General features: G+C 43.3%; 1 protein-coding gene across 6 annotated transcripts in view; it reads left to right on the top strand.

Annotated features, from left to right (window-relative positions):
• mgat4a (alpha-1,3-mannosyl-glycoprotein 4-beta-N-acetylglucosaminyltransferase A) overlaps nt 1-27,891 on the top strand; it is a 264,810-nt gene that overhangs the window by 117,434 nt on the left and 119,485 nt on the right. The window lies entirely within an intron of this gene.

Raw genomic sequence — 27,891 nt, 5'->3', positions numbered from 1 at the left:
AAATGAACAGTCAGTAACATCAGAAGCTCAAGTTGTGAGAGCAAGTTAAGGAAGTTGGGTTTGTTTTCTCTGGAGAAGAGCCATCTAACTGAAATGCTCAAGACTATGAAGGGAACTGACAAAAGTTTCTCACAATGCCTATTTGTTCGCATACCAGCATGCACAGTTTAAAAAGCATAGTTAAGGGTGAGAAGGGAAGCGAGGTGGAATTTCTATGGAATAGCATAGCAGGGAGGTATATTGAAGTGGACAATATAAATGGACTCGAGGGACAATTAGATGCATTTGTAAACAACAGCAAATGATGAGGAATGTGACTTCAAAACGGATAACACTGCCTCTGAAATGTGGTTCGGCTTATTGAGCCTAAAGGCTTTTTCCTGTTCCTTAAAATTCTTTGTTTCGAAACTAGCAGCAAGATATACAGTGCGCACTTCAAAGTGATTCATTGTACATGAAGCAATTTTGAGAGATGTGATAAACCTACATATAAATCTGTTGTTCTTCCTAGTTTTTGAGAATCATTTCCACCAATAACATTGCCAATTTCTTTTTTTTTGCTGAAGAGCGTGTTTCTGGAGTATAGAAGAGGCAGTGTAGCCTTAAGAATTTTTAACTTTGCAGAGATTTGAATTAATTCGCAAGATTCTGTAATGCAGAGAGCTGTTTTGCAAAGGAGATGGCCCATCCACAGATTGTATTCAGGCACTAGCATCTGATAAGATAGGATCCTGAGTAGGAATATTTTTGAGAAGAGGGATTAGAAATTTTAAATACAGTGAAGCCAAGTCTGCTGATGGATTGTGGAATCTGAATGAATCAATTCTAGTTTTTTTTTTGGTTAAAAATGGAGCGTATTCTCCAGATATTTTCCGATGTGGCAGAAGGATTGAGAAAATATTAAAGGCAGCAGCAACAAAATGAAAATGGCTTTAGTAGTGTACACGTGCTTATGAGTCTCCTGCTCCATTGCAATTATAAGCATGCCAAATTTAATCACCCTCATGTTTCTTGAACAGTTACTAAGCCATGGAGTTTAAAAGCAAAAAAAAAAGTTCTTTCAACATTAATAGACAACATTGTAATAATATTTTGATATGGGTTAAATAGCTTTGTGACATTTCTAAAGCTCCAAAGGGGGGGGGGGGGGGGGGGGGGGGAGTGGTGACTTTGAATTATATTCAATTACAAAAACAAATTGTACAGACTAATTGGGTTGAAAGGCCCTGTTTGTGCTATACATCCTTATGTAATTATATAGCTATTAGAGACTGGTAATCAGTTTCTATCCAGGAACATATTTAAGAAGAGAGGTTTGATGCATTGAATACGTTCAGCTACAAGGAAATGTCAGGAGGCTGGTGCAGTCTGTCATATATACTTAGGCTGGAGAGCTGGTGAGAGCCCTGCATCATGTCTTTTGGTGAAGATCTGCCGTGTTGCATGCTAGTCAGGCACTTAAGTAGCCAGCAATGTGCCTTTCCCGTGAGCAAGGACCCCAGGGGTGGAAGCATGCCCCCTGAGAACTGCCAGTCAATCACAGGCCGCCATCTGTTCTGCAGGCAGTGCCAGCGGGAGCGGTGCCAGCTGCCAGCAATGCACCCAGCAGAGGCCCAGGGACTCAGGCCACAGGTGAGGGAGGGTGCGATTGGGGATGGCAGGGTGGTGGCTGCAGAAGGAGGTGGGAGGGGTGTTGGCACCAAAGGCAGAGGGGTGACTTTCAGTGGTTCCCCCGCCCCTGACCCCCTACCCCCTACCCCCTACCCCTGCTACCACCCTTCCCAATCCTGGGTCCTTCAGTCGAGGGGCTGCACCCTTGCGTTACAGGGCTTGCTTTTTGGGCTTCCAACGTGGCCACCCCACCCCCTCCCCCACCAGGTCCCACAGCTGGTTAAATACCAGCAGCATTAACTGGCCACTTAAGAGCCTCAATTGTCAGTAGGGCAGAAAGGCCGAGCACAAACTTTTCCATCCTGGATTTAATCAGGGTTGAGGTGCAAAGATGGCAGGGTCCACCCTGCTGCCTGATTTAAGTGCCCCCTGCCTCCAAATTTGCCTTGGTGGGAGAGTATTAAATTCCACCCTTAGGTTCTCTTGCTCTCTTTTTTTTGGAAAAAATACAAGCTATTATATGAAGGACATTGTCTTGCCACTCCTTTTGCTTCATCTGATATGTGTAACCTGGAAGCCAGTTTCCTTGTATTATCCACCATAGTGAATTCTGATCTTGATATTGCAATGAAATGACATTTGAGTGAAGACTGGGTGGAGAAATTATTGGTGAATCACCACATGTTTAACCGCCTTCCATGGCCAGTTCAACCTAGGTAAAGACCTAGAGCCAGATTGCTTTCCCATCCTCTCATCTTGGAAATGATTATAACCTAGGGAGAGTGGAGAAGAAAATTTTGAGAATATATTTGATGGCGGGACGAAGGTAATTTTTCATGTAACCCTAGCACTTTCTAAAGCCTATTATCTTAATTGCCACTTATGTTTTGTTTGCGTCGAGGCCGCTATAAGTTAATGAGCTTCATTACCAATTGAAGAAATAATAACCACATACATACAGGTTCGGAGAGGAAACCTTATGCTTGCCTAAGTCACCAAGACCTGTAAGGACAAAGATCTACGTTGGCCTGGATTTTGGGGCCAGTGGGGCTCACCGGTGATCTTGAAGAAACCTGGCCATGAAGATCTAATGGTTTCTGTGGTGTGGATTCCCTCTTTCCAGACAGCAGTTTTAAATCTGGCACCAAGTCAAGGGAATCTCCAGGTGTGCAGCAGCAGTGATGTCAGCAAGCAGCCAACTGCATTGAAGTATTCACATACATCAAACCTGGAAGTTAAAAGCACTTAATATCCTTCATTTTTTATTCAAATGTTCAGGTAGCAAAATAAATTATGGCTGGATTCAGACAGAAGCTAAAATAAACGGATCTTCAAACATATGAAAAAAAATTGGAATATTTTTATTACGGAGAAATTTGTCATTCCACCGAGGTACATTTTGCTTCTTAAGGCCGCTGAGGGTTTTTAGTAGTAGCTATAACATTAGTACATTGTTAAAATCTCAGTTACATCTCATTCAACAAAGTGAGTCCAGCAGCATAGAATTGGAAGCTCTTATCAACGCAATTGATTTCTCATTGATTGCAATCTAGGGCAGGATGCCTCAACAGTGAATCCTCTGGAATCGCTGGCAGCGTCTTCTAGATTTGTGTTATTCTGCTCACGTGCAGACTCCCAGGGCAGGATTTCCCCCCCTGTCGGGGGCAAAGTTGAATGGCGGGCGCGCACAGGCACGCCCCCGATTGGGGGCATGGTGCCATTTTACGTGGGTGGGCCAATTAAAGGTCCGCACGGAAGGACTAAACACTCCCTGTATGGGGGGAAATCCCTAAATTAAGAGTGCACTCTTTCGCACATGCGCTGTTCTGTGACAAATATTAAAAATAGAGAAAAAAGAAATTCCTGACATGTCCCCTTGTGTGACACTGTCACATGAGTTGGGACATTTCCATAATTTTTACAAAAGCTTTAATAAAATTTTTAAAAATCTACATGAAACCTCATCCCGCCCATGGATGAGGTTTCATGCTTTTTCTAATTCCCGCCGGGGCTCCTGGCCTGCTCAACAACCTTAAGGTTGGACGGGCAGGTCCATTAATTTGCTAAATGACTCTGTCAATGGCCTCAATTGGCCACTGACAGGTCGGCGGGTGCACAGTTGATTTTGTTGCGCCCCCGCCTACCGGAAAATTTAAATGGGGCGCGGTGACGTCAGGAGTTCCACCTGATGTCACCGCGCATCATTTTACACGTCGGCAAGGCCCCCCCCCCCCCCCCACTCGCCGACGGGAGAATCCTGCCCCCAGAGTTGCTGTCAATTTTGGTTTGAGTAATGACAATGAACACTGGCAATTTTGCATCTTTATTAAGAACAACCTGGGTGAAGGTGCTGACTCTATCTCAGTCAAATAGCTATTTCCTATAAAAACAGCCTGGCTTAATGTTGCTACAGTTTAATGCCTTTATTTTTCTTCCAGCCTTAGCCTTGCAATTGGATTTGTCAGCAGGGTGTTAGTAAATGCTCTGCAATTGATGGGACCTCTGGAGCAGACTTTCCATCAAAGCCCTGATCAAGTGGCTTCAATATTACGAGGCTGTGCACTTTGTTTGGTGGCATCTTTCACCTGGGCAGTCAAGCATGAAGGATGGGAGGCCAGAAGTATCTGCTGTCACTCAGCCTTCCTATTGCGATCAGTACCAATTCACTCCCTGGAAGTCCAGATGGTCTGTTTAGAAATTTATTTCTGCTTAAATGCTCAGCGAGATTCAATTAAAGCACTGCTCAGGTAGTTCAAAATAGCTAAGCCACACAGAGCAGAAAAGTCCCAGGTTCAATCCCTGAGATGCGGGGAGGCGATGGCGTAGTGGTATTGTTGCTGGACTGGTAATCCAGAGACCCAGGATAATGCTCTGGGGAACCAGGTTTGAATCCCGCCATGGCAGATGGGGAATTTGAATTCAATAAAAAAAAATCTGGAATTAAAAGTCTGATCATGAAACCATTGTCAATTGTTATAAAAACCCATCTAGTTCACTAATGTCCTTTAGGGAAGGAAATCTGCTGTCCTTACTTGGTCTGGCCTGCATGTGAGTCCAAACCCACAGCAATGTGCTAGACTCTTAAATGCCCTCTGAAGAAGGGCAATTAGGGATGGGCAATAAATGCTGGCCTAGCCAGTGATGCCCATATCCCATGAATGAATTTTTTAAAAATTTGATCTCAAATGGGCAGCAATGGGGATTATTTAAAATGATCCTATTGGTTAGAGAGGGGGGAGCAGACCATGGTCCCGACCCTGAAATGAATAATTCATTTGGGAAGGTACTGGATAGCATTGAAGCTACTTTGGCTGCTTCTAGATTTGAAGAGTTTAGCTTGCACTGTTCTGTTTTTTCCAAGTGACTCTTCCTATAGATTTGTGATTTCACGCGTAGTTACGTTGACTGTTTCTTTCTTCCTGCTCATCCCTGTAATTGCACAAAGCTAATTCAGTGTGCAAGACCAAGGATAAGATTTTTTATTCACGTTTACAGAGTGATCATTAGCGAGAATGGATTGCTAGGAAAAATGGCTGAAGCAAACGAGTTTTTTAAAATTCATTTACAGGATGTGGGTGTCACTGGCTAGGCCAGCATTTATTACCCATTCCCAATTGCCTTTGTTCAGAGGGCATTTAGGAGCCAACCACATTGCTGTGGGTCTAGAGTCACATGTAGGCCAGACCAGGTAGATTTCCTTCCCTAAAGGACCTTAGTGAACCAGATGGGTTTTTACAACAATTGGCAATGATTTCATGGTCGTCATCAGACTTTTAATTCCAGATTTTTATTTAACTCAAATTCTGCCAATTGCCGTGGTGGGATTCGAACCTGGGTCCCCAGAGAATTACTCTGGGTCTCTGGATTACTAATCCATCGACAATACGACTATGCCATCGCCTCCCCTAAAGTGCAATAGAGAGAAGGTAGGCTGGGCATTCTGGAAATCTGAGAGCAAATGGCCTTCATTTGCCTTCCTTACCTGATCTGATCCAGGCCCTCAGCAATGTGGCTGACCCTCTCAAATGGCCTAGCAAGCCACACGTTTCAAGGCAATTATGGACGGGCAAGTTTTAAAATTACCCTAGATTGCTTCCTGGTCAATATTTCTGCAAGTTAATTCTGAAATCATTCACTCATGGTTTTACCAAAAAGGCAGTTCTGATACTTTTTACAAAAATAAATTTTAAATCCAAATGAGAAAGCATCAAACAGGCTAGTTTTGATAATAAACATTAAGATATCCCTGAGGAGCAGATTGGGGAGAATGAAAGGAAAAATGTTTTGACTGAGCTAAGTTCTGTCAGAGCACAGCAGGTACAGTTCTCAACCTATACCCGAGTGCAGAATGCAGAACAATACAAGCTATAGCATGAATGCAATCAACAACTGCAATGCTCTTTTAGAAAAACAAATGATCTTCCTCTGAAAACGAGTATAACTGAATGAAAGGAGAAACCTTTTCACACAAAGTACTCCTTCAAGTGCAATCATTACATTGTAATGAGGAAATTCTCTCTCCCCACCCCAACCCACTCTCATCACCCACTGAAGCACAATTCTTGTCTTGTACGAGTATATATGGTCGATTTCCTAGATGCAACAGATTGAGGAGATGATTGGAAGGCTGTACTGGGAGTACAGGTAGAAATGGTGCCAGGAGAATTTTTTATTTATGTGTAGGGCATCATTGGCAAAGTCAGCTTTAATTAATTACCCTTGAGAAGATGGTGTTAGACACCTTCTGAGCAACTGAGTGTCTTGCTAGGCTGTTTCAGAGGGCAGTTAAGAATCAACCACATCACTCTGGGTCTGGACTCACATATATTCCAAGCTGGGTAAAGGCAGCAGATTTCTGTCAATAAAATGACATTAGTGAACCAGATAGGATTTTATGACGACTTACCCCACATGGATTTCAACTGAAATTCCACCCCTCATGTTTCGAACCCACCCAGGATTACAGGTATCTCCGGGACATAAAACGTTTATCGGACTGCTGTTCCCGTCACATTCTGAGATCCACATTCAGTGCCATGCGCCGCCATATGAACACATTCGACCTCTCCCTCCAGCAGCACCGCCGTACCCTTTTTCAAAGCTGCGCGTGCCCCCAGTTTCATTTTATTCTTCGTCTCATCCGACGCCTCAACAAGAAACTTTTTCTCTTTCTCTCAAGTGCTAAGGAACGCAAGCTCCAACAACTCATCGACACCAACACCCATCTAGGACCCTCCACCCCTGCCTGTCCCTCCGTCCCCACCCCATCTTCCAATCCCAGCCCCAGCCGTGTTTTCACTATACCCCCTGATCTTCCCCTCTCCGATGCTGAACGTTCAGTGCTCAGCAAAGGACTTAGTTTCATACTCTTACGCCCTCACCTCAATGAATTTCGGGCTCGGCACGATGCTGAACTCTTCTTCCGCCGTCTTCGTCTCCGGGCTCACTTCTTTGGGCAGGAGTCCTCTCTCCGTTCAACGGATCCTTTCACCCACCTCCAATATTCTCCCTCCACCTGGACCCCTCCCTCTGGATTCTTACCTTCTCTTGATCTTTTCATTGAGAACTGTCGGCGCGACATTAGTCGTCTCAATTTCTCTGCTCCTCTCACCCATTCTAATCTCTCTCTCTCTGAAGTAACTGCACTCCATTCTTTCAGGTCCAACCCTGACATTGTCATCAAACCCACTGACAAGGGTGGTGCTGTTGTTGTCTGGTGCACTGACCTCTACCTCGCAGAGGCTGAGCGTCAACTCGCAGACACTTCCTCTTACCTCTCCCTGGACCATGACCCCACCACTGAACATCAAGCCATTGTTTCCAGGACTGTCACTGACCTCATCTCCTGTGGGAATCTTCCTCCCACAGCTTCCAACCTGATAGTCGCCCAACCTGATAGTCGCCCAACTTGGACGGCCCTCTTCTACCTCCTACCCAAAATCCACAAACGGAACTGTCCCGGTAGACCAATCTTGTCAGCTTGCTCCTGCCCCACAGAACTCATTTCTCGTTATCTTGACTCCCTTCTCTCTCCCCTTGTCCAGTCCCTTCCCACCTACATCCGTGATTCCTCTGACACCTTACGTCACATCAACAATTTCCAGTTCCCTGGCTTCAACCGCTTCCTCTTCACCATGGACGTCCAATCCCTCTACACCTCCATCCCCCACCAGGATGGTCTGAGGGCCCTTAGCTTCTTCCTCGAACAGAGGCCCGAACAATCCCCATCCACCACTACTCTCTTCTGTCTGGCTGAACTTGTTCTCACACTGAACAATTTCTCCTTCAACTCCTCTCACTTCCTCCAAATAAAAGGTGTGGCTATGGGTACCCGCATGGGCCCCAGCTATGCCTGTCTCTTTATGGGGTACGTGGAACATTCCTTGTTCCAGTCCTACTCCGGCCCCCTTCCACAACTCTTTCTCCGATACATCGATGATTACTTCGGTGCTGCTTCATGCTCTCGTCGGGACTTGGAAAAATTTATTAATTTTGCTTCCAATCTCCACCCCTCCATCATTTTCACGTGGTCCATCTCTGACACTTCCCTTCCCTTCCTTGACCTCTCTGTCTCAATCTCTGGTGATAGACTGTCCACCAATATCCATTACAAACCTACCGACTCCCACAGCTACCTTGACTACAGCTCCTCACACCCCGCTTCCTGTAAGGACTCCATCCCATTCTCTCAGTTCCTTCGCCTCCGTCGCATCTGTTCTGATGATGCTACCTTCAAAAACAGTTCCTCTGATATGTCGTCCTTCTTCCTTAACCGAGGTTTTCCACCCACGGTCGTTGACAGGGCCCTCAACCGTGTCCGGCCCATCTCCCGCGCATCCGCCCTCACACCTTCTCCTCCCTCCCAGAAACATGATAGGGTCCCCCTTGTCCTCACTTATCACCCCACCAGCCTCTGCATTCAAAGGATCATCCTCCACCATTTCCGCCAACTCCAGCATGATGCCACCACCAAGCACATCTTCCCTTCACCCCCCCTGTCGGCATTCCGTAGGGATCGTTCCCTCCGGGACACCCTGGTCCACTCCTCCATCACCCCCTACTCCTCAACCCCCTCCTATGGCACCACCCCATGCCCACGCAACAGATGTAACACCTGCCCCTTCACTTCCTCTCTCCTCACCGTCCAAGGGCCCAAACACTCCTTTCAAGTGAAGCAGCATTTCACTTGCATTTCCCCCAACTTAGTCTACTGCACTCGTTGCTCCCAATGTGGTCTCCTCTACATTGGAGAGCCCAAATGTAAACTGGGCGACCGCTTTACAGAACACCTGCGGTCTGTCCGCAAGAATGACCCAAACCTCCCTGTCGCTTGCCATTTTAACACTCCACCCTGCTCTCTTGCCCACATGTCTGTCCTTGGCTTGCTGCATTGTTCCAGTGAAGCCCAACGCAAACTAGAAGAACAACACTTCATCTTCCGACTAGGCACTTTACAGCCTTCTGGACTGAATATTGAATTCAACAACTTTAGATCTTGAACTCCCTCCTCCATCCCCACCCCCTTTCTGTTTCTTCCCCTTTCCTTTTGTTTTTTCCAATAAATTATGTAGATTTTTCTTTTCCCACCCATTTCCATTTTTTAAAAAATATTTTTAAATCTTTTATGTTCCCCCCACCCCCACTAGAGCTATACCTTGAGTGCCCTACCATCCATTCTTAATTAGCACATTCATTTAGATAATATCACCAACTTCAACACCTATGTGTTCTTTTGTTCTGTTGTCTGTGACATCTTTTGATGATCTGCTTCTATCACTGCTTGTTTGTCCCTACAACCACACCACCCCCTCCACTTCTCTCCCCCCACCCAAACCCCACCAACCCCCCACACCTTAAACTAGCTTATACTTCACCCCTTCCTTGGATTCACCTAGTTCTGTCGAAGGGTCATGAGGACTCGAAACGTCAACTCTTTTCTTCTGCCGATGTGCCAGACCTGCTGAGTTTTTCCAGGTAATTCTGTTTTTGTTTAGGATTTTATGACAATCCAGTAGTTGCATGTCACTATTACTGAGAGTTTTTAGTTCCAGGTTTATTTAATTTAATTTAAATTCTCCAGTTGTCAAGATGGAATTTGTACCCCTATCTCCAGATTATTAGACCAGGCCTCTGCAAGCTCAAAATATTGCAAGTACTGGAAATCTGAAATAGAAACAGAAAATGCTGGAAATACTCAGCAGGCCATGCAGCATCTGTAGAGAGAACAACAGCGTTAGCATTGCATGTTGGTGACTATTCTGATAAAAGGCCGTTGATCTAAAACATTGACACGGATCTTCTGGTCTCCTGGAGCCTTTGGACAGTTCAGAGGTACTTTCCTGAATAGTTACCCAGGAAATGTTAGACAGAAAAAACTTAGTCTAACTCCTGGGTAAGTACAGAACTGACCCCTCAATCAGACTCACTACCCCCCTGACCCCTTGAGTCTCCCCGACCCAACTCCCCTCCCCAACTACCCACTCACCACCCAACTACCACCCATGACTATCCCCCAACCCTATTACCTCTCCCAACCACACTAACCCCCAACCTAACTACTCTTCCTGACCCGACTACCCCCAACCTGCCTCATCCACCTGCCAGCTCACCCGCCTGCCTCTCTATCCATTTACCCACCTACCCACCACACCCATTCATACTGTGGACCTTTAAACTCACCTTGCAGCAACTAGTGCCATAAAAAAGGGGGCATATCCAGTCTTCTCCCACTGATGGTCGAGCGCTGTGAGGACGCTCTGCGAGGGATGCTTAACTTTGCATTTCTGGAGCAGCCAGGCTTGGAAGGTCCAGTAATAAGTGCAGGGCCGCATGGGATAGGTAAAAGTTCAAGCGGAGCAGTAATCCGACAATGATTGCTGCTCTGTGGAAGATCCGGGCCATTAACTCTTTCTCTCACAACAGATGCTGCCAGGTGGGCTGAATATTTCCAGTTGTTTCTGTTTTTACCTTTGGGCCGCTAGTCTGACTTGAAGGCCTTTGGACAGGTTGAGGAGGGATAGTCTACTGTGATCACACGAATGCAGATGTTTGGTAACCTTAACCAGCGTGACCTCAATGCTAGATAAGATGAACACCAAATTGGAGAGACTCAAACCTGCAACCTGTATCACCTAGAACGACAAGGGCAGCCAATGGGAACACCACCACCTGCAAGTTCCCCTTCAAGTCACTCACCATCCTGACTTGGAAATATATCGCCGTTCTTTCACTGTCGCTGGGTCAGAATCCTGGATCTCCCTTCCTAATAACACTGTGGATGTGCTTACACCACATTGACTGCAGCGGTTAAAGGTGGTGACTCACCATCATCTTCTCAAGGGCAATTAGGGATGGGCATTAAATGCTGGCCTAGCCAGTGACATCCATATCCCACGAACGAATAAAAAAAAAGTGGTGTTTGGTGTCAATGGTTCATTGAAAAACCTTAGGAGTATGCTAGGAAGTTGGAAATGGGCCAGTAGTTTGAGCTGACAAGGTGCTCGATGGGCTTTTTTTCAGAAGGGAATATTTTTGAAAGGGGAAATACATCTGAGATGCAGCCATTTTATTAGAATTACTGAACAAGAGATTGAAGAAAAATTAGGGAACCAAAGAGTGGATTAGTCTGACTTGCCTTCGTGGCTTATTTTGGGGGGGAAAGTTCATTGTACCCATATGGAAACATAAAAACATATGATTCACCTCGGAATGAATTGGCACAAGATTAACTAGCGGTCTGTCTCTGCCCTTCCAGCACTGACTTATTATTGGTTCCTGTTCCCTCTGCTCCACCATCCGCAACCTTCTTGAACCCTCCCTCAACAATTCTGCCTCCCTGGTGACTTTCAGAAGTCTCTTTAAAATACCTTACTTTTCTATGGTATTTCTTTCCCCAATACTCTTCCCTTTCTGTCCCTTGTGTAGAGTCTTGTAAAATATTCCCGATTACCTTTCAGTGCATGAGGACCACTATAAAAACATGAGTTATGGCCTGGTGAATGACTATTTATTTCAAATGTTCCCAACTTAATGCAGAGAAAAACCAAAAACTCGATTGTTCGTTTTAATGTTGTTTTTACTTATAGCCTATTCCAGGGACAAATCCCAGCAACTTCTCCTAAAGCGCCATTGGCAGGAGCTTGGAGGCAAAGGTTCCTGTCCTCCTGCTGCAAGGTCAAAACATGATCCTTGCGTGAAAACATCACTAAGTCATTTAACCTGTCAACACTATATTACAATGACTTTTTTTTTGCTACTTGTGGTTTGTTTAGCTGGTTTACAAAAGCAAAGCAATTGTAATAGCGTAGTATGACTGCTGCAGTAGATAAGAGATTACTAAGAATTTAATTCCAAGCAGTTGCTATACATTTCATAAATTAGCTTCAAATATTTACTGAATGGATTTCCAGAAAGTTGGCCTTTTACTGTGGCTTTGGTCCCTTCTTTGTGCATCTGAATGCCTTACCTACTTGTTTTGACATGTAGCTTGATGCTCTTGTATCTATCACTATCTTCTTCCAGCAGCTAGTGCCACATGAAGTAATTTACCTGTTTTACCCGGAACGATGAATTTATTTTCCGTGTCATTCTTTGAAGTGAGCTTTGAACCACTTCCTGCGTACTCACTGGTACAGTCCTGACCTTATTTTTAAAAGAAAGCCCCAACCTTTTTTTTAATTCATTCATGGATGCGGGCATCGCTGGCTTGACCTACATTCATTGCCCATCCCTAATTGCCCTTGTTCACAGGGCTTTTAAGAGCCATTGCTGTGGGTCTGAAGTCACATGCAGGCCAGACCAGGTAAGGCCAGCAGATTTCCTTCCCTACAGGCCATTAGTGAACCAGATGGGTTTTTTTTACAACAGTTGACAATGGTTTCATGCTCAAGATTAGACTTTAAATTCCAGATTTTTATTGAATTCAATTTCCACCATCTGCTGTGGTGGGATTGGAACCCAGGTACCCAGAACATTACCCTGGGAGATGTGGACCTATTTCAGTCGTGAATTAGAATTGTGAAAAGGTAGTTTACTAAATTGTAACAATAATGTAAATTGTAAGTTTTTTTTTACATGTCAAGAAACAGAAAAACCAATGACTACTTAGATAAAAGCAAAATACTGCAGATGCTGGAAATCTAGAACAAAAACAAAACTAAAAATACCTGGAAAAACTCAGCAGGTCTGACAGCGTCTGCAGAGAGGGATACAGTTAAAGTTTCGAGTCCAAAGGACTCTTCATCAGAACGAAGGAAAAAACCCTCTATCCAGCTCTACCTGTCCGCTCCCCCCCAAAAACCAGCTTATATTTAACCTCTTTTCTAATTTTCCTTCGTTCTGATGAAGAGTCATACGGACTCGAAACCTTAACTTGTATCCCTCTCCACAGATGCTGTCAGACCTGCTGAGTTTTCCCAGGTATTTTTGTTTCTGTTCAATTACTACTTAGCCCTGACTTGGTAGTTTCAATGCCCATGATATAACCCAATTGTTGCTATTAAGCTCTTGTAAATGTTAATTCACTTTTGGATATCTGTTCAGCTGAGCTATCAGTTTTATCTAGCAAAAATAACCCATTGACAAATTTTACATCTGTCTGCTTGATTGAGATGAAGTGGTATGAATTTCTACTGATAAGATATTATGGGTGGAAATTTCTAGCCCTGTCAGCAGCAAGAATCGTGACAGGCAGGACTGGAAACTTTGGAATGAGGTCAAAATTCGGAATTCCACCAGCAGGAAAACAAGTTGCAATTTTCCCCTTAGCACTTTCACGGCAGGTCCATCTTTTCCGCTGGCAAACTTCGGGATTGTAATTTACACGACTGGAATCTTGCACCTCCGTGAAATCTTCCACCCCACCAGCGGGAAATCAGATCATTCTGTTTCCCAATCTGTAAACGTGGCATGCATCCAGCACAGGAGATCTCTTTGACTTACCTGCCACTGGATGCTGCCTTTGCCATTTGCACCACCCTGCTCCTGGGTGCTGGTAGTGCATCGAGCAGCAGATGGCACGCACAAGAAGGAAAGAGGTGGGTTGGAACACATGAAGGTGGGGATGCGAAGCCCAAGGTTGGGGGACAGGGGATTCCGAGGAAGGGCAACTTTGCAAGGTGGAGTGTCCAGGTGCCATTAAAATATGGTGCCTGGACATGACAACAAGGCGGCTGACTTCCTGCCCAACCTGCCACAAGATTCAACGTGAACCTTGTGGCTGCATAATTAATGAGAGGAACATTGCGTGATTCAGCACGTTTACCCTCCAAGGGCTGCGACATTAGACCCTCCGACTTCCCACCCCGGGACTTTGTCCCGGAGTGGAAGATTCCGCCCTATATTTGAATTCCAGTAGCCACAGTGTTCTTTTTTTGGCAATAAAACAGATACTGAATGTAAAGTAGGTAGTATACTTATTTTAAGTGCTTCCTCAATTATTGTAATATAGAACCATAGAAAAGTTACAGCACAGAAAGAGGCCATTCAGCCCATCTTGTCCATGCCAGCCAGAGGACACCCAGGTGCCCTTTCTAATCCCACCTGCCTGCACCCGGCCCATAGCCCTGCAGCTTACAGCACTTTAGGTGCAGATCCAGTACTTTTTAAAAGAGTTTAAAGTTTCTGTCTCTACCACCAACTTGGGCAGCGAATTCCAGACACCCACTACCCTCTGCGTAAAAAAATTCTTCCTCATGTCCCCCCTACACCGTTTGCCACTTATCTTGAATCTATGTCCCCTGGTTCTAGAATTCTCCATCAAGGGAAATAATTTTATCCTATCCACTCTATCTATTTCTCTCATAATTTTGTACACCTCAATCAAGTCACCTCTCAGCCTTCTTTATTCTAAGGAAAATAACCCCAACCTATCCAGTCTCTCTTTGTAGCTACACTTTTCTAACCCTGGCAATATTCTTGTAAACCTCCTCTGCACTCTCTCCAGAGCTATTATGTCCTTCCTGTAATGTGGTGACCAGAACTGCACACAATACTCCAGTTGTGGCCTCTCCAATGTTTAATACAATTCTAACATTATATCCTTACTTTTATATTCTATATCTCTGCCAATGAAGGAGAGCATTCCATATGCCTTCTTTACAACCTCGTCTACTTGAACTGCTGCGTTCAGGGACCTGTGTACTTGTACGCCAAGATCTCTCACTTCATCTACCCCCTTAGTATATTCCCATTTATTGTGTAATCCCTGTAACTGTTTGACCTCCCTAAATGACCCCTCACTTCTCTATGTTAAACTCCATCTGCCACTTTACCGCCCACTCCACCAACCCATCTATATCGTTTTGGAGATTATGACTTTCCTCTACACTATCCACTACTCGGCCAATCTTTGTGTCATCTGCAAATTTCCCAATCATGCCCCCCACGTTCACGTCCAACTCGTTAATATATAACACAAACAGCAAGGGTCTCAGCACCGAGCCCTGTGGAACACCGCTTGAGGCAACTTTCCATTCGCAAGGGCATCCATGGACCATTACCCTTTGTTTCCTGTTACAAAGCCAACCTTTTATCCAGTTTGCCACGTTACCCTGAATCCCATGGGCTTTTACTTTCCTGACAATCTGCCATGTGGGACCTTGTCAAATGCCTTGCTAAAGTCCATGTACACAACATCCACTGCACTACCCTTCTTGTCACTTCCTCAAAGAATTCAATCAAATTTGTGAGGCAAGACCTTCCTTTAACAAATCCATGCTGACCATCCCTGACTAGTCCAAGCCTTTCCACATGACAGTTAATCCTATCTCTCAGGATTGATTCTACTAATTTACTCACCACCAATGTAAGACTAACTGGCCTATAATTGTTTGGCATTTCCTTTGATCCCTTTTTAAACAATGGAACTATGTTTGCATTTCTCCAGTCCTCCGATTCCTCCCCTGTATCTAGTGAAGATTAGAAAATCATCCTCAGAGCATCTGCTATCTCCTCCCTGACTTCCTTCAGCAGCCTCGGAAACAATCCATCTGGCCCTGGTGACTTATCAACTTTCAAGGATTTCAACCCTTCAAGTACTTCCTCTCTCTTTATGATTATCCCGTCCAATATCTCGCAGTGTTCCTCCTGGACTACTATATGTACATCCTCCCTTTCCTTTGTAAACACGGAGACAAAATATTCATTCAAAACTCTTCCCACGGCCTCTGCATCTACACACAAAATTCCATCTTCATCTCTGATAGGTCCCACTTTTTCCTTAACTAACTTTTTAGCATTAATGTATTGGTAAAACATCTTTGGATTATCTTTAACTTTACTTGCTAATCTTTTTTCATGCTCTCTCTTTGATTTCCTTATTTCCTTTTTCACTTTGTCTCTGCACTTCCTATATTTGTCTAGGCTATCTGCAGTACTTAGTTCTTTGTACCTATCATACGCTTTCTTTTTGTGTTTGATCTTCCCCTGTATTCCTCTAGACAACCAGTGGGGTCTAGATTTGGCAGTACCTCTCTTATTTTTGTACGGGACATGTCTACTTTGTACAATTAGGATCATGCTTTTTAGTGCTTCCTGCTGGTTTTCCACTGTTTTATCCTCCAGCAGTGCTGTCCAGTCCACCTCAGCCAAGTCCCTTCTCATTTCTGCAAAATTTGCCTTCCCCAGTTCAAGACTTTTACTCCTGCCTTATCTTTGTCCTTTTCCATGGTAATGCTAAATCTAACTGAATTGTGATCACTGTCCCCAATATGGTCGCCAACTGTCACTTCACCCACTTGCCCGTCTTAGTTCCCCAAGACTAGGTCTAGAATTGCATTTCCTCTCGTTGGGTTTGTTACTAATTGGTTGAAAAAATTTTCCTGGACACACTGCTTGAATTTTTCTCCCTCAGTGCCCCTTATATTGTTTGTATAGCAGTATGTATGTCTATTTCACTCATGTTTACTTCTCTCTCCACACATGTCTCTCTCCTCTCGCTGTCTCTTTTTCTCTAGCTTTCGCTTCCTGTCATTTCCATTGTGTGTGTTTCTCTCTTTTTCTCTCTCTAATGTGTGTTCTCTCTCTTCTCACACTGACTCTTTCTTACACTGTCATTGTCTGCCTTTCATCTCTTTCCCTCGCTCCTCTTGCCTATTGCCTCACACATTGTCCATTTAGGAGGTTGACAGAAGTGTACTTTGTAATTTCCCATCACCACATAGAACAATTCAATCAGACCTTGAAGTTATCCTTGCATGTTCTGTCACGTCACCAAGCTGTATAATACTTGGCTTACCTCTTGAAATCTTCCCTGCATCTTTCCCAGACAGTAACAGTGTTTGTTCTGGTTCCCAAATAATATGTCCATAGTAAGCCATGTTTTCATTTGCAAGTATTTCTGAACTTTTCATCCTCCTTTTTTCCCTTCCCTCACCCCTTTGTCTCAAATTTTATAATCCATGCCTTTCCATATTGCAAGTAGTCACACCGCAGACGTACTGTTCCATAGATGGCAATGTCTTTAGTCACTGACACTTTGGGTCTGATTTTAACTCTATGTGAGTGAATAGGTTTCGAGTGAGCTAAATTTTCACCCAAGTCTATGTGAATCCAGACAATGAATTCTAACCAACTAATCTGCCCTGTGATGTTGCAACCAAGGTTAACTCCATCCTCGCTTAACACTCACGCATGCTCACTGAATAGTGATTACGAACGGGAATTTGTTCATGGGTTTTTAACCTTCTTTCGCCAAGGAGCCAATTACAACATCTCTGTCTGAGATCAGCAATCTCGATGCAGATCAGCGCTTATACAGCAGGCTTCTGGGATGCATGGCTGTCTTCCAACATCCATTTGTGCATTGACCCATTAAACAATCGGGACAGTTTCCAATACTGGTTTTAGAGAGACACTGACTGAAACCTTTAATCTATAAACAGATTTTCTATTAAAACTGTCATTTTTTTTTTTTTGTTGTATTTGGGCTGCTGTTTTAAATGAGCTACCAATGTCTTGTCATTCTTTTCTTCTTTTACAGCTACTATGAGCATGGAGCACCAATTTTTATTGCTTATTGCAGAAACTATTTTGTTTTCTCTATCTCCTACCTGAATAAAATTGTTAATGTTGTTACATGCAAAAATATTCAGTGATGTCATTAAAAACCTATGAGAAATGTCCCAGGTTTGGCCCTGCTGTGGAAACAGTATATGCAATATACATATACGTAATCTTTTGAAGATAAGTTGATAAAACTGTTTATTTAAAGAAAACATATGGAATCTTTGGCTTTATAGAGGCATTCCAGTGTAAAAGCAAGAAAGTTGTGTTAAACCTTTAAATCACTTGTTGGTCCTTATTTAGCAGGGTGGTGGGTGGGAGACAGTGGCGCAGTGGTAATGTCACTGGGCTAGTAATCAAGATGCTCAGGCTAATCCTGTGGGGACATGGGCTCAAATCCCACCACAGCAGCTGTTGGAATTTAAATTCAAGTAATAAAGTCTGGAATTGAAAGCTAATCTCAGTAATGACCATGAAGCTACTATCAATTATCATAAAAACCCATCTGGTTCGCTAATGTCCTTTAGGGAAGGAAATCTGCTGTCCTTACCTGGTCTGACCTACATGTGACTCTAGACCCACAGCAATGTTGGTTGACTCTTAGCTGCCCTCTGAAATGGCCTTGTAAGTCAATCAAGTTCAAGGGCAATTAGAAATGGGCAACCAATGCTGCCCTTGCCAGTGATGCCCACATTCCATGAAAGAATAAAGAAAAATGTAGCCAATTATGTCAACTACACTTGGGAAGGATGACAAGGCCTTGAAGAGGTGCAGAGGAGATTTACCAGAATTTTATGAGGTGTGTATGACTTAATTTTATGTGGAGAGGCTAGAGGAGCTAGACCTGTTCCCCTTACAGCAGAAAAGATGGCAAGATTTAATAGAGGTGTTCAAAATTATGAGGCATTTTGATAAAGTAAATTATACTTTTTCCACTGGCATGTGGGTTGGTAACCAGAGGATACAGAATTAAGATAATTGGCAAAAGAACCAGAGGGGAGAAGTGAATTTCATTTTTAGGCAGCAAGTTATGATGATCTGAAAGGCACTGACTGAAAAGGTGCTGGAAGCAGATTCAATAGTAACTTTCAAAAGAAGATTGGATAGAAAAATTTTGCAGGGCCATGGGGGACAAGCAGGGGAGTGGGATTAATTCGATAGCATGTTCGAAGAGCCAGGAAAGGTGGACTAAATGGTGACTTCCTTCTTAAGAAAGGAAGATTTGAATTTATATAGCACCTTTCACAACCTTAGGATGTCCCAAAGCATTTTACAACCAAGTTAAATGTTTTTGAAGTGTCATTGTTGTAACATAGGAAACACAGCAGCCAATTTGCACACAGCAATTTCCCACACACAGCCATGTGATAATAATCAGATAATGTGTTTTAGTGTTGGCTGAAGGATAAATATAAATTCCTGGTATTTCTCCCCCATGGTCCTTTGAAGTAGTGCCATGTGATCTTTTATGTCCACTTCAGAGGGTTTCAGTTTAATGTCTGAAAGACAGCACTTCTGACACTGTGGCATTCCCTCAGCACCTCGCTGGAGTACCAGCCTAGATTTTTACGCTTAAGTCACTGGAATGGAACCCAAAAACCTATGACTCAGAGGTGAGAGTGCTGGCAACTGAACCATGGCTGTTACTATAATTTTAATTGGTCATTTCACATACTCTTCTGGACTGACTGTTGTGCCTTCATTATTACCGATCAAACAAGCTATGGTGCATGAGTAAAAACAGATGATTGTTCCTTTTGTAATGGAGTGCTGAAAGTCTGGGAAACTGTCTTAGGGAAGCTTGACCTGGAATAACCTGGGTATGTAGCAGTTCTTGGCCAGCAGTGATTGGTTTCCTTTTCCCACTGGTTGAACAGATCCAAATCAACCCCCTCGACTGTTCCGAGATGCTGGCTTCCTTTGAAATTAATGGAGCTGTTTTTGGACACGTGACTGTCCAGATAATCTAATATCACTGCACCTGAGGGAACTGAGAGCTGGAGTAGCAAGGACCCTTGAATACAAAAATGAGAATATCTCAAAAGATGGAAGATGTGTTAATATTTTACATGAGATATTTTTCAGATGTTCCTCTTTTTATCTGCCTCCTCCTTTTACTCTGCATATTTCCTTCTCCTAATGTTTTTTCTTGCTTATTATTCAAAGTGTTGAAATATGAAATCAAGTAGTATTTTAGTTTTGGACTCAAAAATAAAAATTTCCATTGCTAGATCAATATTAATATTGATTTAACGTTTTTTCCACCTCCTTTTGTAGAAGCATAGAATGGCTACAGCACAGATGGAGGCCATTCACCCCATTATGCCTGTGCTGGCCCTCTGAAGGGGCAATTCCCCTAGTGACACTTGCCTGCCTTCTCCCGAACACTGCACATTTTTCTTTTTCAAATAAAAATCCCCTTACTGCTTGAGTGCCTCGATTGAAGCTACCTACACCACACTCTCGGTGCTTTCCAGATCCTAACCACTCGGTGCGTGAGAAAGGTTTTCCTCATGTTGCCATTTCTTCTGCCAACTACCTTAAACCTGTGCCCATTGGTTCTTGATTCTTCTACCAATGGGAACAGTTTCTCCCTATCTACTCTGTACAGATACCTCATGATCTTGAACACCTCCTAAAATCTCCTCTCAACCTTCCTTCTCTTCTCCATGGAAAACAATTCCAACTTCTTCACTCTATCTACACAAACTGAAGTTCCTCATCCCTGGAACCATTCTCATGAATCTTTTTGGTACCCTGTCTAATGCCGTCACATCCTTCCTGAAGTGTGCCACCCAGAACCGGACCATTTTCAGTTTAAGAATTGTTAATCACACTGTTAATCTAAGAATGGACAATGAGCACCAATATCTAACATAAGGCATATGCAGTCTCCTGATTGTGTATAATGAATGTATTCACAAATTGATTATGGGCTCCTAGAATATATGTATTACATCCAGTCCAATGGTTAGGCTAGATTACAGTGGAGGGTATATTGTCTATCTTGTGAGGGGTGTCCAAGTTGCTACTAATGATAGAGTTGATCTGCAGACACTTTTTGGGTGGAAACATTTGGCAGAATTTCATGTCCTGTGGGCGGGCACGCACCCAGCCTGATCAGGAGTAAAATAGTGCGCGATGATGTCAGGCGAGCGTCCCAATGTCATCACGCATTCATGCAATTTTTCGCTCAGCGGGCGCGCATGAGAGTCAGCAGCGCCCACTGATAATTAAGAGGCCTAGTAAAGCTGTTAATCAATGAATTTAATCCTATTTTTTGCTGCCTGTCCAACCTTACGGTTGGTGGGTGGGCGAATAGGCCAGGTAGCCTTTGCATTTTTGTGGAAACCACTTCCTTGGACAGGATGGGCTTCCAACAGTAATTTTAAAACAATTAAAATTTTGAAACATCATAGGACATAGGAGCAGAAATTAGGCCAATCGGCCCATCGGTCTTAAATACATTCACTGACCTGGCCTCCACAGCAATGAATTCCATAGATTCACCACTCTCTGGCTAAAGAAGTTTCTCCTCATCTCTGTTCTAAAAGGTCTTCCCTTTACTCTGAGGCCGTGCCCTCGGGTCCTAGTCTCTCCTACTAATGGAAACATCTTCCCCACGTCCACTCTATCTAGGCCTTACAGTATTCTGTAAGTTTCAATCAGATCCCCCCTCATCCTTCTAAACTCCATCGAGTATAGACCCAGAGTCCTCAAACGTTTCTCATATGTCAAGCCTTTCATTCGTGGGATCATTCTCTTGAAACTCCTCTGGACCCTCTCCAGGGCCAGCACATCCTCCCTGAGATACGGGGCTCAAAATTACTCTCAATATTCTAAATGTGGTCTGACCAGAGCCTTATAAGGCCTCAGCAGCACATCCCTGCTTTTATATTCTAGTCCTCTTGAAATAAATGCCAACATTGCATTTGCCTTCCTAACTACCGACTCAATTTGCAAATTAACCTTAAGAGAATCCTGGAGTAGGACTCCCAAGTCCCTTTGCACTCCAGATTTCTGAATTCTCTCCCCATTTAGATAATAGCCTATGCCTCTATTCTTCCTACCAAAGTGCATGACCTCATACTTCCCCACGTTGTATTCCATCTGCCACTTCTTTGCCCATTCTCCTAACCTGTCCAAATCCTTCTGCAGCCTCCCCACCTGCTCAATACTACCTGTCCCTCCACCAATCTTTGTATCATCTGCAAACTTAGCCAGGATGCCCTCAGTTCCTTCATCTAGATCATTAATGTATAAAGTGATTTTATCATCATTTATATAAGTATCATTTTTAATATGTCCCTGTTCATGTGACGGTGTTCACATGTGGGGACATGATCCCTTTCTTTTTCATTTTAAAATTATTCAGCTCCCTGAGGCAGCTTTGTACCTTCAGGGAGCTTTCAGTGCACACCTCCCCCCCTGCCGCACACGCGCAGACTTCAGCGCACACGCTCCTCCCACTCCCACCCCGCCAGCACTGAGATGCTCAGTGCATGTTTCACGCTGGATGGCTGTTAATCAGCCAGCCAGTGTGAAATTGCGATTGGAGCCCGATAAGGGGTGGCGGTCCGTTTCATGGCCGTTCCCAGGCCTGCCTGCAGCACCTGCCCGACAAAGGGAATATCCTGTCCATTAAGTTTGTTTACAATGTACTCAGCAACAACCACACGCATGCTTTTAACTCCAACTCTATCTCTACACACTAACCCCTGAGGGTTACTCTCCGATTGGTTACTATAGATGATGTGATCTTCATGGCAAATATCATTCTTGATCGTACATTGCACACTAAATAAAACCATAATTATGACATTCCTTCCCCTTTAACTCGACTATGCATATTATATTTACAAGTACATATTTTTTAAGACAACGTAATATTTACACTGGGTAAGGAATTTAGAAGTTCAGTCTTTCAGGTGGTTTCCTGGTACGTGTGGAACATCGCAGCTCCACAACTTCAGATTCTTTGTCAGGAACCTCCCCTTCCGGAGTTGCCTGAACATTGGGTGCTTTGGTGGGCACTCGCAGTTCTGTATCCTCTACTCTTACAGAAACATCAGGCATGTCTGTCCTGGGTTGAGTATCCTTAACAGGAAATGCAGACCTGGTCATGATCACTGGCGGAACCAAATCTTGGTGATTTGTTTCTCTCGTCCTTAAATGGTCCACATGTTTCTGGATGATCCAGCCTTCCACCTCCACATGGTAAGATAGAGATCCAGTCACCACACTTACTTCACCTGGTAACCATTTTGGCCCTTCTGTGAAGTTCTTCACGTATACCAGCTCTCCCATGGTAAATTTCCTCTCATGACTATGCTAGTTGTGTCTAATTTTCTGGCTTCCCTGATTTCTTTCCACCTTCCCCTCTAAATTCAGCATTATTAAGTTCAATCTCCTTGTGAGACGGCGTTTCAACAATAACTTCGCAGGTGTGACACCTGTTGTTGTGTGAGGGGTAATCCTGTAATGAAAAAGAAAGCATGCTAGCTTGGTTGCTAAGGAATTGTCAGTTAGCTTTTTCATGCCTGCCTTGAATGCTTGAACTGCTCTTTTGCCCAATCCGTTTGATCAAGGGTGGTACGGTGCCATTTTTACATTGAGACTGATAAACTGTTGAAACTCAGCACTCGTAAGTGCCACGCTGTTATCAGAAACGACTACGTCTGCTAGTCTGTGAATGGCAAAATTCTGATGTAGTTTCTCAATTGTAGCAGCTGAAGTTGGTGACTTCGCCTCATGTGTCCAACCATTTTGAATGGGCATTGACAATGAGCAGAAACATTATTCCCAGGAAAGGTCCAATTGTAGTCAATGTGCAACTGCACCCAGGGTCTACCTGACCAATCCCAAGGGTGCAACAGAGCTGTCACTGGCAACCTTTGCAGCTGCTGACATTGCACACAGTGCTTCACTAAACTCTCTATTTTGCCATCTATCCCAGGCCACCATACATCCTGCGAGCTATGGTCGTCATTCGGGAAATTCCTGGATGTGCACTATGTAGTTCAATTAAAAGTGGCTCCCTTCCCTTTGGAGGAACTATCACTTGTGCTCCCCACAATAAGATAGCGTCCTGGCTGGTTGTTTCACGTCTTCTGTGGAAGACGTCAGATACAAGCTCCTGTGACCAGCCATGAAGCACTTGTTCTCGTACTTGAGATAAGACTGGGTCCCGATTTGTCCAATCTTTGATCTGTTGAGCGCATACCAGTGAAGAATCTAAGAAATTTAACAGTAAAACAAGTTCCTGTGGAACTGGGAAATGTTGATCATTTTCTCGTAAAGGCAAATGACTAAGGGCATTGGCGTTTGCGATTTGATTGCCAGGCCAATGTACGAAAGTGTATTTGTATGCTGCCAGAATTAAAGCCCTATTAGTATTTCTGTTTCTTCTTTCTATGTGTCTCCTTTTTTTCTAGTGCCGACTTTAATCTCGACCTTCTTTCTGACTTCAATATTGACCAGACTTTTCTCAGATGCAAGCTCAACTTGTCTGAGCTCAGTGGTTGAGCCTCCCAAAATTACATTATCTCTCTGCTTCTTGGAAAACCCTGCAACTTTTGCTTCCAAAGCCTCTTTGGCTTCACTTAGCCGATTCTTCAGCTCTTCCGTCTCTTTTTTGTATTTGTTTTGCTGCCTCCTGGAAAATTGAACATTGTTGAGTCTTCTCTGTCAACTCATTCTTCAGTTTGTTCAGAGAAGTGTGGAATTTTTTCTGTTTCTCTTCATACTTTTTCAGAGGTACAACTTTTGACCTGAGGGAATTTTGTAGTCTTTCAACAAGTTTTCTTGTTTCCTTCAAAGGTTGCTCACCTCATCTCGAACTCTGCCATCAAGCAGGGTCTCTTCGAGTTTCTTCTGCCGTTCTTCCAGAATTTGGCGTAAGACAGCCTGCATTTCTTCAGGCTGTTGAGTCCTTACACACTCCTTTTTCAAAACAGAAACACTTCCAGCTTCCTTTTGGAATCTCAGTGGCCAATCAAGGCTGATTTCCCTTAGCCAATTTCACCTCAGAAGACTTGGTCCTCTGCCTCTCAATACTAACACTGGTAGCTTTGCCAGTTGGCTTCCATAATGGACAGTTACTCTGCTTATGCCTTTTATTTGAATGTCTTCACCCGTGTCTGTTTTGAGCTTGGCGGCTGTTTCTTCTAAACTTAATTGATGTTCACCATTATTCAGACATCTGAGGGTATGTTCCCCAATTACTGTAGTGGAAGCTCCCATGTCCATTTGCATTCTAACAGGTTTGCCATTTATTTTCACTGTGACAAATATTGGTTCTGTCTTTCCAACTTTCAGATTAAACAATAAGTAACTGCCTGAATTTGTTGTGTCAGGCTCTTCTACATTGTAGATTTCATTGGGCTTCTTCTTTTGTTTACAATTCAGCTTGAACCTTCCCTTGCACTGCCTCATCATATGTCCATTTCCGTGACAATAGTAGCGATTTTTTTTTTTAACCTGCCGATCGTTAAAAGACTGCTTGTTTCCACCTCTATTAAAATTATTCTTTGATTTCACTGCTAAGTTATTTTTCTTTATTCTTCAGCTAGCAGGGCTGTTTCCCACTCCTTGGCAGAGTCTTGTGTTCTTGCGTCCTTTTCAGCTGGGGTTTCCCACCAATGTGGAGGACGGTGCCATTTTGCGCACCCTGTACTGCTTTTGAATCTCTTACTGCATTTTCCATGGCCAATGCTATCTCTAACGCCTTCTTGAAGCCCAAATTCACTTTGGACAATAATCTTTTCTGAATAGTGTTCTCATTCACACCACACACTAAGTGATCTCTGAGCATGTCGTTTAGAGTTGGACCGAGCTCTCGATGTTCCATTAGCTGCTTCAGATTTGCCACGTGGCATGTAATTGTCCCACCTGGGGCTCTATTTCACAAATTAAACCTGAACCTTTGCATTGTGACTATGGGCTCTGGTTGAAAATGATTCTTCATGAGGGCCACCAATTCATCGAAATTTTTGGAATCTGGGGTACTGGTACTGATGTTAAGCACCTTCAGATCAAACCATAGGTTTTGCTCCCACACGTACTTAAGAGGATCACTCGCCTCTTCTCTTCACCCCCCACCACCCCCCACCCCACCCGCCATAATCTCGTTCACTTGAAAAAAGAAAGTGAGGCATTCTATGTAATGAGACCAGTTGTCTGTGGCTGGTTCAAAAGGATCACCCCTCCCAAATTGCAGCATTTTGAGAGGTGATTAATTCTTCAATTCTAACGGAGCTTGCTACTTACAATCACTGCATGAGGTACAATGCTGGTTTCTTTCTAACTCGATTTCTTCTGTTCAATCTTGTTTTATCCTCATCGCCAGTTTGTTGTCAGGGTGGCCAAGTTGCTACTGTTGATAGAGTTGATCTGCAGACACTTCTTGGGTGGAAATCCTAAGTTTATTTACAATGTACTCAGCAGCAACTGCTTTTAACTCCAACTCTATCTCAACACGCTAACTTCTGAGTAACTATAGTAACTATTGGTTACTATAGATCATGTGATGTTTCTTAACCAGCGTTATTCTGAAAGGTGCATTACACACTAAATAAAACCGTTATTACTACACTATATTTGAGCAAACTGAGTGTGTTCAAAAACAGAAACAGACAATTTTAAATGGGATAATTTTGCTCGAGGACAGAATTTAGAATAACACACATGTGAAGAGAGTAGAGGTCTGGCATAAGAAGGGAATGCTTTGATGTCAAAAGGACATGATTTTAGGATTAATTATTAGTGGCATAAGGGAGATAAAATTTTAAATGAGATTTTTGGAATGGAATGCGTTACCACAAGTCACTCTTGAAGATTAGCCAGTCATGGCATTTAAGAGGGAATTAGATAAAGATCTGAAGAAGAAAACTATGAAAGGCTGCTGTTAAATAGATTAATGTGGACAGCTCCGGTATGGAGCTAACATTTGTGCAGTCACCACAGGCCAAGTGCTGACAGGTTATGATGTACATTTCTGTCACTGGTGTTCAGCAACCATTATGAAAAGTTTTATTGAAAAAAGATCTGTTGGACATTTTGTTGTGTGAAGATTTAACAAGGAAGTTGGTGCAGTTGCCATTGGTCTCAAGTTCAATTTGGCCTATTGATTCATTTTGTTTTGTGAACATTTTCTGTTTATGTTTTAAAAAATTGCTTGTTCACATGGAACGCTTTGTAATCATGTCACCTTTTGTAAATTGAACGACATTGTTTTTTCACACATAATTTGTCACAGCTTTACAGCTTTAGAAATAAAGTATGATGCATGGGATACTTTGTTAAAAAAAAAGCTTTGGCCTCTAGCTGACACTGTTAATTTTGTACCCTCCACAAAATACGCATTGTTTTGGTGTGTGGCATATTTTCTGCCGATGAGTCAGTTTCTTCTTCCAAATATATGAACGTTACATTCTATTCAGTAACGATGCTACTTAAGAGGCATTACTTTTCCAAAGCTTAGCATAAAAATTGTCCATTATTGGCTGCATACAGTAGCCGACTAAAACTTTCTATTAATCTTATTAAGCACTGTAACAAAATAGCTTAAGCCATCATAAGCATACAAGAAATGAATAACTACAAAGTAACTTCAGTATCTGCCTGTCACATGATGTGGTAATCCTTCAAACCCGGCCTTGGTATCAGCTACTTATATCTTTTGTTCTGCATCTCACTGTCTCAAGTACTCAAAAGGACCATCAGATAAAGTAATTGAAAATCCATCCAAACGCTTTATTAATTCTGAGCTGTGAACCCATGCTAATAAAGCAAAAAACAAATGTACAGCTAGTTTGAAGATTAAGGCAAATTTTAAAAATATATACATATTACTGGGTCGTTTTTTTCTGATGTCCAACACAAAAATATTACAAAAGCAAGTCTTGCTGCAACAACAAAATTGCATTTTATAAAAGTCTTTAATGTAGCAAAATGACCCCGGGACGCTTCACAGGAGCGTCATCGAGCAAATGAAAGCGTATCAAGAAATATTAGGACAAGTGACCAAAAACATGGTTGAATAGATAGGTTTCAAAGAACATCTCAAAGGAAGGGAGTGAGATTTAGGGAGGGAATTCCAGTGCTTGTTGCCAAGGTACAGCTGGAAATGACAGGGCAATGAAAATCAGGGATATGCTAGAGGCTATAATTGGAGAAACCTGGAGATCTCTGACAGAAGGCGGTTACAGACATAGGGAGGGTACCGGGAGAGCATTGGAATGTTCTAACCTTGAGATAACAAAGGTACAGATAAAGAGG

The sequence above is a fragment of the Carcharodon carcharias genome, chromosome 11 (assembly GCF_017639515.1).
Source record: "Carcharodon carcharias isolate sCarCar2 chromosome 11, sCarCar2.pri, whole genome shotgun sequence".
NCBI lineage: Eukaryota > Metazoa > Chordata > Chondrichthyes > Lamniformes > Lamnidae > Carcharodon > Carcharodon carcharias.
Note: the sequence above shows the minus strand (reverse complement) of the source record. Positions and strands in the feature narration are given on the sequence as shown.